The sequence below is a fragment of the Martes martes genome, assembly GCF_963455335.1.
Source record: "Martes martes genome assembly, chromosome: 9".
Lineage (NCBI taxonomy): Eukaryota > Metazoa > Chordata > Mammalia > Carnivora > Mustelidae > Martes > Martes martes.
In genome coordinates, this window is record NC_137896.1 from 67,313,158 (window position 1) to 67,329,132 (window position 15,975).

The following is a 15,975-nucleotide window of genomic DNA, read 5'->3' on the forward strand; positions in this document are numbered from 1 at the left end:
TCCAGGACCCTGGGATCATGACCTGAGCCGAAGGCAGAGGCTTTAACCCACTGAGCCACCCAGGTGCCCCTCATTCTTTTAACAGTATCTTTAGAATAAAAGAAATGCTTAATTTTGATGAAACCCAGGTTTTTAATGTTTTCCTTTTAAGGGTTGCACTTTTTACATCATATCTCCAAAATCTCAGAGTAACCCAAAGCTGCAGTATTTCCTCCTAGAAGTTTTATATTTATGTCTATATCTATGATCTTTTCAAGCCCATTTTTTATAGGGTACCAAGTGTGGATCAAGGCTCATTTTTTTGCATATGGATATCTAATTGTTGCAGTGCTATTCCTTGCAAAGCCTACACTTTTTCCATTGAATTACCTTTGCATCTTTGTCAAAAATCAATTGACCATATGAATGTGGATCCCCTCCTAGATTCTCTTCTATTCTACCAATCTAAATGGATCTCCTTCTCCTTCTTCTTCTTTTTTGTTTTTGTTTTTGTTTTTGGGTCTCCTTTTCTGATACCACACTGTCTTAACTCATATAGCTTATGATAAAAATTGGAAATCAGGTGCCATGCATTGTTCTTGTCCAGCATTGTTCTTGTTCAAATTGTTTTATCTATTCTGGTTCTTTTGCTTTTTCCCATAAATCTTAGAATCCACCTGCAGATTCCACCTTTGTCTGCAGAACCCATAGGCTTACAGGTGCAGCCTGATCAGAAGCCACACCACTATTCATGGTTTATCAAGTGGTGGGTCTAGTGTAAGGGAGACTGCTAGAACAAGACTCTGGGACCTGATGGCTCAGACTCAAATCCTAGCTCCCAGTCTCACTAGAACTTGGGAAAGTTACCTGACTTCCGTGTGCCTCAATTTCCTGTTCTGTAAGGTGAAGGAAATGGTAATATCTATTTCACGGTTATGGGGACAGCAATAGCATGTGGAAACAGAACAGTACCTGGCACATAGGAAGCCCTTGATAAATGTTCGCTGTTAATTGTATTAGCTTTACATACCTCAATCTTCCCCCTTCTTTCTACGCTCACGCTAACATTCCACAACCGCTGAACTGTGGATTCTTTTTCCCAGGACAATGTCTCAGGTTTTTAAGCTATTTATTTATTTATTAAAGACTGTATTTATTTATCTGACAGAGAGAGAGAGACAGTGAGAGAGAGAATACAAGGAGAGGAAGTGGGAGAGGGAGAAGCAGGCGTCCTGCTGAGCAGGGAGCCTGATGCGGGGCTCCATCCCAGGGATCATGACCTGAGCCGAACGCAGATCCTTAAAGACTGAGCCACCCAGGTGCTCTGGGTTTTAAGCTATTTAATGGCCAGCTTATCACATGGCTGTGGCCCTCCTGGAAGTTCAGTGTGTAGCTCCTCTTTGACATTTTGTAGAAAAGAGGCGTTGCGAGCCATATGATTTGGCTGGTAGTAAAAGGCCAAGCTGAGCTCTGCCTACTGTGTCCCACACCACTGAGGTTGAAGGCTGAGCCACAGTCACAGACCCCCTACAACAAGCAAGCAAGGCCTGTGCCTCTCCTGTTGGACTGCGTCCATCCTTTCTCCATCAGCCTGGCCTATCTGTCTGGATCCATCAGGGGCTCCTCAACAGTGGGACCTGCTTCCCTCACTGGACCAGGAGTTGTGTGCAAAGAAATTCCAGGGATCCCCCAGAGGGGTTATTCAGGCCTTTCCCGCTGGAACAGGAAAGCTAAAATCTAAGGGGCTACATCTACTCCAAGGCTAAACACTTTCCCCCCAAATATTTTAATAATTTTTACAATCATAGTTCTAAAATGGATTGCTTTTTAACTACGTTCTTTCAAAGAACTCAACCGTGGGGCACATGGCTGGCTTAGTCAGAAGAGCATGAAGCTCTTGATCTTGGGGTTGTGAGTTCGAATCCCATGTTAAGTATACAGATTACTTAAATAAAAAAGAAGAAAGAGAAGAAGAACTCAACCTTCCCTTGATAATTCAAAGCCACAATCATGGGCACCAGTGGCTATACAGTGACATCATGACTGGGGCCATTTAAGGCACATGGGCTGTTCACACCCTGCCCAGATGTCTCATGTAGCTTCCTACAGATCAAGTGCATGGGCTTCCTCCTCTGCCAATGCTTACCTGTTTTAGGACCCGTCCCTTTGGCTCTCTAAACTGAGAAATCATCTTGAACACCATCAATATCCCATTATTAAAGGCAATAATGAAAAAGAGAAAAGCAGCACCCGAGAGCCAGGAGCTGGCCTGGCCCCCAGAGCTAGGCTGTGGTGTTCTGTTGTTGAGCACAAATGCTCTCACAGAACATCAACATCAGATAAGACCACTCTGTAAGCTGAGTCAGAGCATGACCACAAACAAGACCGTTCATCCCTTTGTCATGTCAGAACACAGACCAAACATCATTGGCCAAACCACAAAAATGACCAAACATCTGATTTGTCTAATACAAGTGGTTGCTGCTGTTTGACCAGAGAGAGCTTTTGTCTCCATTCCTTTCCTCCTGTCTTCTAGATCAGAGACATGAAGATTCCCAATGATAGAAGTTACCTCCACTTTCTGACACTCTCTCAATTCAGAGCAAAGCCCCACTTCTTCGAATACTCCTTACAATCACCCACACGAGCCCCAATCCTTAAGTCCTTAATAAGTCCTCAGGATACAGTTCTGAATATTGAGAGATACAGTGCCTTAGTTCAAAGAGGATACCAGTGGGATTACAGGAATATCAGCAGGGCCGTTGGGAACCTTTCTGTGTCCTCAAGTCTCAAACATTTCTAGAAACCTATGGGTGAGGAGTAATCTGTGAATCTTTAAATATATATAATGTTTAAATTTTTATTTATTTGTTTGAGTGAGAGAGAAAGAGAACGAGCTGTAGGAAGGGGCAGAGGGAGAGAGAGAGAAGGAGAAGCAGACTCCTCACTGACCAGGAAGCCCATCGAGGGGCTGATCCCAGCACCCTGGGATCATTACCTGAGTTGAAGGCAGTTGCTTAACTGACTAAGCCACTCAGGCGCCCCTCTTTTATATATTTTGAATCAACACAAAATCCATTTGGGAACACGCTATCTCCCTCTTACCCACCCACCCCTGCCCTGGCTCCAGATTATCTGTCTGGAGAGAGGGGATGCAGTCCACTTTTTTGCATGAAGGAGAAGAAAAAAATTTAACTGCTCAAAAAATTATTGGTAGAACAATGTCTGCTAACAGAGATTGCTTCCATAATGGAGCCCAAAATAGAGTGAGCAGATAAAGCTGTTGAGACGTCTATGGGTTTAGTTTCAGCAAGTGTTCCCTGCCATGTAGAAGACATAAAAATGATCTCTGCAATGAGCAAGTAGTGTTTTATTTCCATTGGGGAAGTATTTCTCATTTAACTCATTTCATTTCCTTTATGAAACCGGAAGCAAACATCTCACTGTTTGGAAGGTGAAGGCATATAAAATCGGATCTGAGTGTCCATGTGATGCTATTCAGTCTGTTATAGTTAAAAGTTTGAAATTTTGGCCAATTTTTTTTCTTAAAGGTTTTATTTATTTATTTGAGAGGGAGAGAGCATGACTGGGAGGAGGCGCAGAGGGACAAGCAGACTCCCTGCTGAGCGCAGGGCTTGGTCCCAGGACCCTGAGATCATGCCCTGAGCCAGTCAGATGCTTCACGGCTTAACTGACTGAGCCACCCAGGCGTCCCTTGGTGAATGTTCTAAATGTAAGAAAAGAGAACTGATAGTGCAGAAGACATGCTTCAGTTCAGTCTTCTGTGCCCCCGGTCATTTCAGAAAGACTTTAGGAACCTTTATGCAGATAGGAAGTCTGCATTTCATCCCAGGGAGAGAGCAGTCTGGACCCCAGCCACGGGGGTACAGCTCCCCACCCCGCTTCTCTTTCTCAGAAATTCGGTGGCTCAAGAAGAAGCCCCAGTCTGGAAGCCCATAGTAATTTTCCATCCTCCTGCAGGCTGTATTCCTAGCTGCCCTACTCTATGTTGCCCCGTGTCTGCTGACAAGGAGGAGGAAATCATTATTTTCTCCTAAATGGCAGTGGGTAGTTTTTTGGTTTTGTTTTTGTTTTTCATTCCTTATTGAGCTATCATTAAGTCCTGGGATTCTCTAGGGGAAGTCACTTTAATCTCTTTGGGGGTGTCTCACCATGCCCTGAAGGTGATTCGAGTACATCCAGGCAATATTTCACTACTGAATCCTGGAATGAGCTGTTAGAAAAACTCATTTACTGTCTGACTTGAATGGCCCTGGCTCTCAGCTGACAGGCACAGCCTCTTCCCCTCCTGCTGCTTCCTCAGCGGCCACATCCCCCGCTTCTGCCCTCCACTAACTCCCTCCTAATCCCTGCCACCGTCTTATCTTCTCAGTTTACTGCCTAAGGCTCCAGAAGACCACAGTGGGAGCGTGAGACCTCATTTCTGGCGTTTCTGCCATTAATGACACAAGGAAGCCTTCAAGAATCAAAGTCATGGCGGGTGCCTGGGTGGCTCAGTTGGTTAAGTGGCTGTCTTCTGCTCGGGTCATGATCAGAGGGTCCTGGGATTGAGCCCAGCATCCGGCTCCTTGCTCCGTGGGGGGCCTGCTTCTCTTTCTCCCTCTGTTGCTCTGCCTGCTTGTACTCTCTCAGTTTCTGCCAGATAAATAAATAAATAAATAAATAAATAAATAAAAGAATCCAAGTCATGGCGGTGGGATCATAGGGAAGGAGAGACTTGGCTTCCTCTAGGTTCTCTGCTGGGGCTCTGTAACCCAAGGCAGATTAACAAGAGAAAAAGCCTACAAATTAATTCGTTGTAAACTTTACATGACAGAAGAGCCCTCAGAAGGAAATGAAGGCCTCAAGAAGCTCTCAAACCAGAGCGACTTTATGCCAGGTTTGACAAGAGTGGAAAGTCATGGCAGTGGGTAGTCAGCTGGGCAATAGCTAGCAATGCCTGTTTGTTCAGATCCCTCCTGGCTGTCCCTCCATCTTTGGAGACAGGAATGTTCCTTGCCTCCTGGTAGAGGGAGGACACCTCTCACAGGAGGGTTTTCTGTGACAGGAAGATCAGGCAGTCCCTCCCTCTTGTGATTGTGCTTTCTCAAGTTCCCTCAGCTTAAAATATTCAGTAGGCCAAGGTACCATAAGCAGAATTGTTAAAAACACAGGAATTCCACTAGCAGCAGGACCCTGATTGTCTTCAGGACCGTCTGCACGTGTGAAATGTAAATAATCAGAGGCTAGACTGGCTTGCAATCTTTGAAGGGCCATTGATTGGAGAGGGTGATGGAGAGCCAGGATATTTCCAGAAGATGCAGAATGATTATGAATTTTTGCCCTAGAGATTCCCAGAGTTTAACTGTATACTCCTAGAAATAATGATCGGTATAGTCTGTTTCCCCAGAGCAATCTGATACAGTCTCTGCTTCATTGATGTAACCCAGTCAAAGCTCACAGGTCGTGAAAGCTGGAAGGGACCTCAAGGACTATTCAACTCAAGAGTTCTCTACTGTGGTTGCTCTTAACAGTCATTTACTGAGCTTTTTAAAAAGTACCCTACCTGAACCCATCCCCAGAGCAATTATATCAGACTCTCTGGAGACAAATCCAGAGCCTGCTTGCCTTAAAACTCCCCAGATGACTTCAGTGTCCAGCCAGACTCAAGCATCAATTATGTGGATAAAGGATAAGACAACCTGGAGAGGTAATATGAGTCAAACCAAAGTCTTGTGAGAAGGGGATCATATGACTGGTAGCAGCCAAAGGAAGGCAAAAATCACACAAGGACTAGGAGGGTGGAGAGCTGTAGGACAGCATCATCACCATCACCCAATTGGCCAACAAGTTTTAACTATGCACCGTGTGGTAAGCTCTCAAGTAAGGACTGGGGTAAAAAGCACACGTAAGTGAGGTTCTCACTGCACTCAAGAAGCAAACTGTTTGCTGGTGGGCTTGATCCCACACCAATAACTGAAGGAAGAGGAAAGCGGGTGTTCTGCTCAAAGATGTTCATTGCAGTATTATTTATAATAGTAAAAAATAGCAGTATCCGGTCATAGGAGAATTCTTAATTAAGTAAACGCTAGGTTATGTCTACCTGATGCAATATTTTGAAGCCATTGGCCTTGTTAAAAGGTAAACTGAGGGATGCATGGGTGGCTCTGTGAATTAAGTATCTGCCTTCAGCTCAGGTCATAATCCCAGGGTCCTGGGATTGAGCCCTGCATCGGTCTCCTTGCTCAGTGGGGATCCTGCTTCTCCCTCTCCCTCTGCTTCCCTCTCCCCACTCGTGTTCTCCCTCACTCTCTCTCAAGAAATTAAAAAATCTTTTTTAAAAAAGATAAACTGATGGGACGCCTGGGTGGCTCAGTTGGTTAAGCGGCTGCCTTTGGCTCAGGTCATGATCCCAGAGTCCTGGGATCGAGTCCCGCATCGGGCTCCTTGCTCAGCACAGAGCCTGCTTCTCCCTCTGCCTCTGCCTGCCTCTCTGTCTGCCTGTACTCACTCTCTCTGACAAATAAATAAATAAAATCTTAAAAAAAAATCTAAACTGTTTAAAAAAAAAAGATAAACTGAGGCATATTTAAAATTTTTAAGAGTTTATTTGAGCAAAAATTGTTCGGAATTTGGAAGCGCCAAACTGGAAGTGGTTTAGAGACCCCATGGATGAGAACTCAGGGAGAGACCTTATGGAGAAAAGGCAGAAGGAAAGTAAGGAGACTATTGATTGGCTGTAAGTTAAAGCCTAGTGGGCTGGGCTGTTTGTGATTGTCCTTAGGTTACGACTTTGTAACCTTGAGGCCTTTGTCGACTTCCATTTGAGTTTTCTTGAATAGGCCCTTTGTGAGCAAAAGAGGGTGACATTGTAGGGGCTATGATCATAGGTTACATGCATAAGTAAAAGGCTGCAAGGAAACATGCCCAATGTTAACAGGTGTTGGGAACTGGGCACCTCCGTTGTTGAGAATGGCTGCTCCTCTGTTTTACTTCTTCTTTCCTTTTCTCTTTCAGTCATTTTTAAACTTGACAGGCCAGGGAGTTGGAACTTTTTGTCTCATCAGATAACGAAAGACATCCAGAGCTGTCCCCCAGGGTTAACTGGAGAGTCAGAGAGAGAGAACCCAGGTCTCCTGTATGTCAGTCTGAATCTGGGTGGGTCTGCGCAGTCTGAACATGGGGGCAGGCCCAAGGGTAGATGGGAGGCTGCGATGATGGGTGTGCCCATTCAGGGGTAGGGGGGTATTGGGCCTGTCCTCGGAGACCCAGGGCTGGATCCCTACTCTCCTCCCCCTCCCACACAGGAATGGAGACCCCTGAGCCACTCGGCTTACAACATGGTGATGCAGGGGAGGGGCCTGTGGGACACCTGCTCCTTGAAATGACCATCAAAATGGTCAAAGTTAAGTTTGTTCTCAACATGACAAGGCAGAACACTACCAATCACAAATAGCCAACTAGGCTTTAAGCTATAGCCAATCAGTAGTTTCCTAAGACTGTGGTCTTAGGAGCATCTTGGAGGAAGAAGGGCCAAGGCTGGTTTAAAGGGGCTATTTCAGCGCAGAGACTTGCCTAGAACTGGGTAAGAGAGTCACATTACAGGATTTAGGATGGCTGCACACAGCAAGGCAAGGATTTGGAGGCAAAGATTTTGAAGAGTCTTGGGAAATAAATGGTCTCTTGATGTTCCCTATTGAAGAATCGTACAGTTTGATGTTCACTTAAATCAGAAGTTTCTTAACCTTGGCACTTTTGACGTTTTGGACTAAATAATTCCCTGTGGTTGTCCTGTGCATCGTAGGATATTAACAGAATCCCTAGCCAGTACCCACTAGATGCCAGGAGCCCCTCCCTTTGCAACAGTGAAAACCAAAAATGTTTCCAGTGTTGCGGGCAAGGAGAGAGGGACTTAAATTTAAATGAGCTTTCCAGGAAGTTCCTGGAATGAACAATAAAATTATTTGCAACTTTTACCGTCTTTGGCAAGAGTTTCCTATAATAGTAAAGTCAGTTAATAAAGACAGTGGATGAGTAAAGTCATGTTCACGTGGATTGTAAGCCTGGTGGGTGTCGATGGTCTCAGTTCTCACCCTGCGGGTCCAGTTCAGACTCCTGCTCCTGCCTCTCCCCTCCAGCTGTCTTTGGTCTCTTGCAAGTCTCCCCTTCCGGTCAGCTTTTAGCTAGAAGATACTACATCTCTACAGTCAAGAACCAATAGTTTCTGAGAAATGCCGTGTTTTGAACCCTTAGCTGAAACGACAGACTTCACATTACTCCATGAGTAAGTATCATTGCCCATTTTATACGCAAGGAAACTGAGGCTCAGAGCAGTGAAGAGCGTTGCTCCTGTCACTCCGTGAATAGTGAGGCTGGAATCTGAATGCAAGGGTCTGACTCCAAACCAGGTAGCCAAATTTAGCTAACCTAATGTGTGGGACATAACTTAACTCAAAAAGTGTCGTCTATTTGAAATTCAAATTTAATTAGGCGTTCTGTATTTCACCTGGTGACCCTACTTCATTGAGCACCCCTTCTCTGGCCCCACGGGCGCAAGGCAAGGGGTCTGGGGTGCTGGCACTGAATCGATGGATGGGGCCCCGGCCGGGGAGCGCCGGGAGCGGCGGCTGCGGAGGAGGTCGGGGTAAAGCCCGCGCAGGATCCCTGGTTTGAGCGACTGGCGAAGAGTGACCCCTTGTGGCCTCGCGCCGCCCTGCAGCCCCAGCAGCCCGGACGCGGCGGCGGGGCCCGGGCCTTTAGCGGCGGACATCTGTTCTGGGTTCTGACCTCTACCGAGAGCCGAACGCACTCGGCGACAGTGGGCAAGCGTGGCGGGCCAGCCTCAGAGCCCCGGCGAGCTTTTTGAATCCATTCGGCTGGACTGCATGTCCGCTCCCCGCTCTGGGTCGGCCGCTCTACCGCCCCCAGGCGGCTGGCCTGCAAAGAGCCGATCCTCAAGCTCCTAAATCTTCCAGGGCCCAAAGGAAGAACTGCTGAAATTCTTGCCCCTTCCCTCTGCTGCCCACTGGGTCCCCTGACGCCCCTGACCACTCCAACACGCGGGAGTCGAATCCTAACCGAGGGCAGCACCCGAGCGGAGTTCAAGATGAAAACCAGTTTCGGGGAGTCCATTTCCAGGGCGAAGCTCCGGAGTTACCTTTTTTAGTACATGTGCTTGGTGTTCAGAGGGTCCACATGTCCTCCCCTGGAGACGCATTTCTCCCCCAGATTTTCACTGTGTCCTGCTCGGTGGCAGGATGTTTCATGTTCTGAAGGTCACAAACACGGTCCAGGTGGGGCCCCTCTTCCTCAGGGCTGCCGAGGAGGCAGGCCTGGACAAAAACAGCCCCCCAGCACCCAGAGTGGCTTCCACCCCGGCCCCAAGGAAGCCCAGTTGCTGACCCTTTCCTCTGAGGACTGCAGAGGCCAGAATATCTTGGGGTGGTGGTGAGGACGTCTTCCCAGGGGCCCCCTGCTGACTGGACCCAGCCGACTTGTCCTACTCTTTTGTGTGTGTGTGTTTGGCCCTAGAGGTGTCACAGGCAGGGCTCATTTGGATCTCTGCGGGCAGCCCAGGGCCCTAGAGAACTTCAGAGAGGCCCTGCTCCCGGGCCTGTTAGGCTCATTCTCTTTCCTTCCATTTGTATTCTCCACCCGCCTCCTTACGCCGGAGGCAGGCTGACGGCTTCACCAGGGCTCCGGTGCCCTGGGGCTTCACATTCTTGTCAGTCAAGAGGGGAGGGTCACTAGCAAGAGATGGGGGGAGGGAGTTGCCTCCCACTCTCCCCACCGCTGGAGGATCGGCAGTGGCTGTGTCTCTCTACCTGAGGCCACAGCTGTGGAGGCTCTTTCCTACAGCTGCAGTTTCAGTTCTGGGAAGGGCTCTTTTCCTCGCCCTTTTAGGCCTAGGGGTAGTGGCCTCAGGGAAAACCTTTCTTAGGTTAAGTCCCTGAGGGCCTGCAAATTAAACTAACAAAAGACAGATTAACAGGAGAAAAGGCACACCATTTGTATTAATATTTGCATGCATGGGTGTCCCCAGAAAAGAAGTAAAATTCAGAAAAGTGTTTGAGTCCCAGGTTTCAATACCATTTTAACAAAGGAAAGAGGGTTTGGGCTTGAAGTGATGATTCATTGTAGGGTAGTGACGTAGAAATACAAGGGGGAAGCTACTAGAAGATACTAGTTATTTCAGTAAGTTTTGTGTATGCAGATTCATCTTCGTGCTAATTCTGTCTCTGATGCTAAGAGTTAACTCTTGGTCCAGGAGAAGGGGACACCTTCTCTAGGAAAACGGATGCCCTACTTCTAGTGAATTAAGGCGAGGACAGAGAACTCTTCCTGTATCTGTTGATTCTCAGCTGTCTTCAGCTCAAAAGAATCCTTGTGGCAAAGTGACACATTTTGAGGTGCCATCTCTTGGTCCCTTCACTTACGACTGCTTACTCTGGCCTGCTCCATTACCGTCTAACACCCATTACACTTTACCCAAACCATACCATCGCGAACAGCCTGTTAGGAGGTTGTGTGTCTTGCTGGGGTAGCAGCATGCCAAAGCCAGCCTCTCATCTGCAGCATCAAACATGTATGAGCAGTGACCAGGACACGCATAGCTGGACACCCAGACCCTCCAGGCCCTTGCAGCCTAGTGGGAGGAAGAGACTGTATGTAACAGGTCAGGAGGCTATGGTGGGAGCTCAGAAAGCCACCCAGCTCTGCCTGGAGGACAGGGCAGCTTCCTGAAAAATAAGGAAGGAAGAGCCAAGTGGAGGAAAGCGACAGGGAGAAGCAGCAGTGTGCACACAGGCTGAAGGCAGAGATGTCATGCATCAGGAACCAAAATGGCCACGGGAAGGCCGGCCTGGAAGAAGATTGGTCATTCAGCATGACCTCAGCAGACTGTGAGCCCCTTCCAGTGCTGGGCTCTAGTTCTCGGGCATCTCCAATCTGATTGGGGAACGGCATCTATGACCCAGAGGGCGTCCATCTTGAAAGGACCAGATGAGGGCCAAGCAGTAAGTGCTGAGGATGTTCCAGCTGTGTGTGTGTGTGTGTGTGTGTGTGCGCGCGCGCGCGCGCACGTGCGTGTGTATGTGTGTGCGCACTCGTGTGCACACATATGTGTGTGTTGGGGGGGGTTGCAGCCAGACATGATTTGTGCCTTTAAAAGGTGACTCTGGCTGTTGCCGGGGGAATGGGTGAATGTTAGGGAGACCAGTTAGGAGGACAGCACTAGTAGTGGAGAGACGGGAGAGGACAGCTTTGCTTTGTGTTTGGAGGTAGAGCTGGCAGAAGTTGCTGAGGCTTTGGATGTGAAGAATAAGGGAGGGGAGGTATCCAGGTTTCTGGTTTGAGCAACTAGATGTGCACGGAGGGAGGTGCCACTCACTGAGATGGAGAAGAGGCAGAGGACAGGCTGCGAGGAGGGTTCAAGAGCTCAACTTTGACTATGTTGAGTAGTGAGATGCCTCTGAGATAGCCAGGCAGTGGGATATATGGATTTAGAACTCCAGAAAGAAGTCTTGTGAGGTTGGGTCTCTCAAAGGAGGAAAGTGGTTGGGTGAGGCAGAATTTATGGCTTAAAGGATTGGTGGGTGCTGAAAGCAAGGGTCTTGAAAGAGTCTTCATGAACAAGCTGTAGTGTGACAGGGAATCTGTATGGACCCCATTTTAAAGAGCCGTTTTTTTCCTCCCTTCACTCCAGCTTCTATTCTTGCTGGGGCCTGCCCCCCACCCCACTGTACACATGCCTTGTAATGCAAACAGCCTATGTCCTCCTTGTAAGGGACCAAGAGATAACGCTATCTTTGGAGACTTCCAGCATGATGGATAAATCTAAGGGGTGAAGATGCAGAAGGGTCATAAATGTTCTCTAAGATCTCTGACTCCAAACACCTTGATGCCAAGACCCCTGGCTTCAGGGAATGAATGATTTACAAAGGACACATGGACCATGTCCTTGTTCTGACCAGTCGCTGAATGACTACCAGGACATATGCACCAGACCACAATAACCAATAAAAACCCCACACCCTAAGCAAAGGCAAGGCTCCTGGATGCTCTGTCTATCCATTTCCATCTCTCTCTATAGATAGACAGGTAGATAGATTGATTCTGCTGGCTCATGTCTGATTTCCCTCTTTCCCTCTTTCAAGAAGCTAGGAGTCCTCTTGGCTAGGACCCCCAGGCCCCCTCTCAGACCCAGCCTGCTTGCGTCAGTAGTCTTGATCAGTCAACCACTTAGTTAGTTTACAGTCTTATCCTTTAGTAGCAGGTATTTCCTGGAGCAAACAGCTGAGTTATTTTTGCTTGGTCCTGGTATTGTTTAACATGGGGACAGGAAAGTGTGTTCATTTCAGTTCTCATTTACTAACTGGGTGTCCTCAAGCAAGCACCTTAAAAAAAAAAAAATTACTATATAGTGCTTATTCTTCTGGACAGTTGTAACTCATTTGATTCTCACAACATGAGAGATGAGTCTTGTGAGATGGGTATTGCTATTTGCCCATGTTATCGATGTGCCTCTTGTCTCCAACTCAGACAAGTTAAGTAACCTGTCTGAGGTCACAGGGCTGGTTAGTGGTAAGTCTGGGCCCCGGGGCTCCATGCGAGACTCAATGCGGGGCTCGATCCCAGGACCCTGAGATCATGACCTGAGCGGAAGGCAGATGCTTAACCAACTGAACCACCCAGGCACCCCTCCTATTCCCTCTCTTGTTTAATTTCCCAACTTCTCAGTTTCTCCTTACATACAGTGAGGGGTTGGCCCAGATGATAAGGGCTTTTGGTGGGGGGAGGGGGTGTTAAAGAAAGAATCATGTACGACACTTATTGAAGATGGTAAGGCAGACTGTATTCAAGAGGGGCTATTACAGTGGGATTTTGTAGTAGGGAAGAGAGATCATGCTCAGTTCTGAATGCAATAAGGAAAAGTAGGGATTTATTGCCAAGGAGCAGGGGGTGGCCAATGGATAGAAAATTACTAAGAGACAGGGTAATTCTTTGCTAAACTGACCTGGCAGGATTTTTGCTGAAAGCAGGCCAGAGTGAAAAGATATTAACGGTGGTCAGACCAACAGTGGGGGATTTTCTCTAAACCTATTTGGAAGATTCTTACAGAGAACAGTGCAGAGGATAGTGCAGAGATGAACAGGAAGTCAAAAAGTCAGGGCCTAGTTGAGGAGGGAGTGCAGAGGAGCCTTTCTAAATATGGTGAAGGAGAGAATCTGTGTTAGGAGGGGGAAACTTTTCCTCTATGTCTGGTAAGTGAATGGAACCTGCAATTAAACTGACAAAAGACAGGTTAGCAAGAGAACAGACAGAGCTGGTTTCTGCACGCGTCACGCACGCACACACGTGGGAGTGCTCAGTGAGTAACTCGAAGGGGTGGTTAGAATTTGGGGCTTTCATATCTAATTTAGTAGGAAAAAGGGAGGAGGAGAAAAGGTTCCTAAGGGAAGAGCAAACAAATCTCTTTAGGAAAGACAAATGGGTTTTTAGGAGAACAGATGAGATAAAGTCTGCCATGATATTTGTTTAAGCTGGTGCCTGTGGTCTTTCTGTCTTCAGAACCATAAAACTTCCCTAGGGAGGGGACTGAGGGCATGTTTGCTCTCGGTCTGTCTCCTAGGAGCAGACCCACACCAAAGAGGTAATTTATGGCCATCCTTAATTCTCAGGAGTTTCTGCTTTTATTCAGGTAAGAGGATTTTTTTTCCTGTGTCTGCTGAATCTCAAATGTCTTCAGCTTAAAATAATCTTTATGCCAACTCTGGGGTCCCAAGCGGGTCCCCACAGGGTTCATCCGGTTCCACCATTCTGCAGCTCCCCATGAAACGGCAAGAGACAAGCCGGGGCCCATAGTACAAGGCTCAGATGCAGGCCACAGCTGTCTGCCCCACAGCTCACAAACCGCTGCTCTGGGGCTGTGACCCAAAGAAGCTGTTATTTGAAACTGCAGCTCTCCTGTTGGGGAGACAGTGTTCAGAGGTGGGTGCGGACTTCAGGTGAGCTGACAAAAGCTTTGGGGGTTCGGATTGGTGAAGAGATGTGGGCAGGGGCTAAGAATGTTGTGGGAGGAAGGGACTGGTATTTATGTGCTCAGGAGTCTGTTGACTTTATCTCATTGCATCTTCCCAATAATTCTAAGAGGTAGGAATGAGCTGATCCCCACTGATCAGATCAGGTGACTAAGGCTCAAGTGTAAGGCATCTGCTCCAGCGGCCATGGCTTCTGTGTGGGGTCCCCAAGGTGGATCAGTGCACAGTGAAGGCAGAGGACAGGATTGCAGTCCGCTGGGGAGGGAGGCTGGGGCCAGACTCTGGAGATAGAGACTGAGGCCCTCTGAAACATACTAGGGCCTCTCTCGTTATTGGAAAAGTCATCCAGCCAGATGGCTCTGCGGGCCAGGGGAGGGCCTGGGCCGGACCTCCCTGCACTGCTGTTCCAGGCGGGAGGAACAGAGCTGCCCGCTCTCTCTCCCCAGGGGAGTCTAGGCCCTGTCCTGCCTAACGAGCTGAGTCACTCAGCACCTCTCCCACACCTTGGGCACTTGGAGGAGTGCGCAGGTGCCTTTGATGTCAGCCCCCTTGCTGCCTGAAAGGCAGACTGGAGTTTCTGTCTCCCATCGGGCTGCCACAAAGTTCCTCACCTCCTTATTTCTGGGGATTGAGAAAGTAAAAATGAGCAAGAAATGAGATGTGAAAAATGTGCCCTGCCATTCGTGGGGCAGGGGTGACAGAGATGAAGCCAGCTACAGAGTTGGAGAGGAAACACCATTTCTCCAAAAACCAAGCCTCAGCTACACGGGGGAGGGCACCTAGCAATCACTTTGGCACTGAGAGATCTTGTTCTCTAAATTCATAGACCAGCAGAAACTTGGCTCTTTGAAATTGTATCAGGAAACACAAAACATCCCACTCTTGTCTGGAGTGTCTAATTCACTCTGACACAGAGAAGCAACTTCACCTTACAGCCCAGGTGGACAGCAGTAGAGAAGGGCTTTTTGGACACACTGTTCTACATCTCTCTTAACTTAGTGGTTTCCCAGGAAACACAGCCTTGGGTCCATTTTGCAGGCTAGATTTTGACTTTGCTTTGAGCCCATCCAAAGACCACTTCAGGTGAATGTCAACTAACCCACCCTCCATTGCCCCGCCCCACCCCGCCATAACAACTATAGGTTCTCCTTTGTTGGACGAGCTGCCCCACAGTTCCTGCTGTGCTATGCATTCTCCTTTCTTGACACTGGCTAAAGAAACCTCTTTGCCAGACTACAGGCAAGTCTCTGGTGATCACAGAGTCACTGGGCTAGGACCTGACTTTACCTCCCGAAGCCCAAGACAGAGGCAGGGATGTTGAGTCAGTCTGTTCCTGGGATGGGCAGAGACGGAGCACAGAGCATTGCATTCTTCTGGAAAATCCTCAGAGCTTTCTCTATATAAGGGGCTCATTTATCCGGGGTTCCTGCTGTGGCTGAAGGCTTCGCTGTGTCATATCACTCAATCCTCATCACACCCCATAAAGGGCATCCTCTTACCATCATTGCATTTAATAGGTGAGGAAACAGAGACCCAGCAAAGGCCTGCAGTTAATAAGGAGAATCGGAAGCATCAAATCTGAGCACAGAGCTCAAGGGCAGAGCCCTTCACCAGTAGGTCCTAAACCTCTGGTGCTGTTTATATCTCAGGACTGTCTTCAACGCCACCGCCCCCCGCGCCCCCCATGCCCTGTTCAAAAGAAATACCTAGCAGTTCCATTAAGTTTTATGTCCAAACACCATAAGGATTCATGTCCTAACAGTTTCATAAATATTTGAAAAATAAATAATATATAAATAATAAAAACCCATAAATTTTAAAAATCATATTTCATTCTTTAAAAAAAAGTTTTATTTATTTGTCAGAAAGAGAGAGTGCACGCAAGCAGGGGGAGTGGCAGGCAGAAGAAGAAACAGGATCCCCACTGAGCAAGGGATGCGATGGGGGGGACTCAATC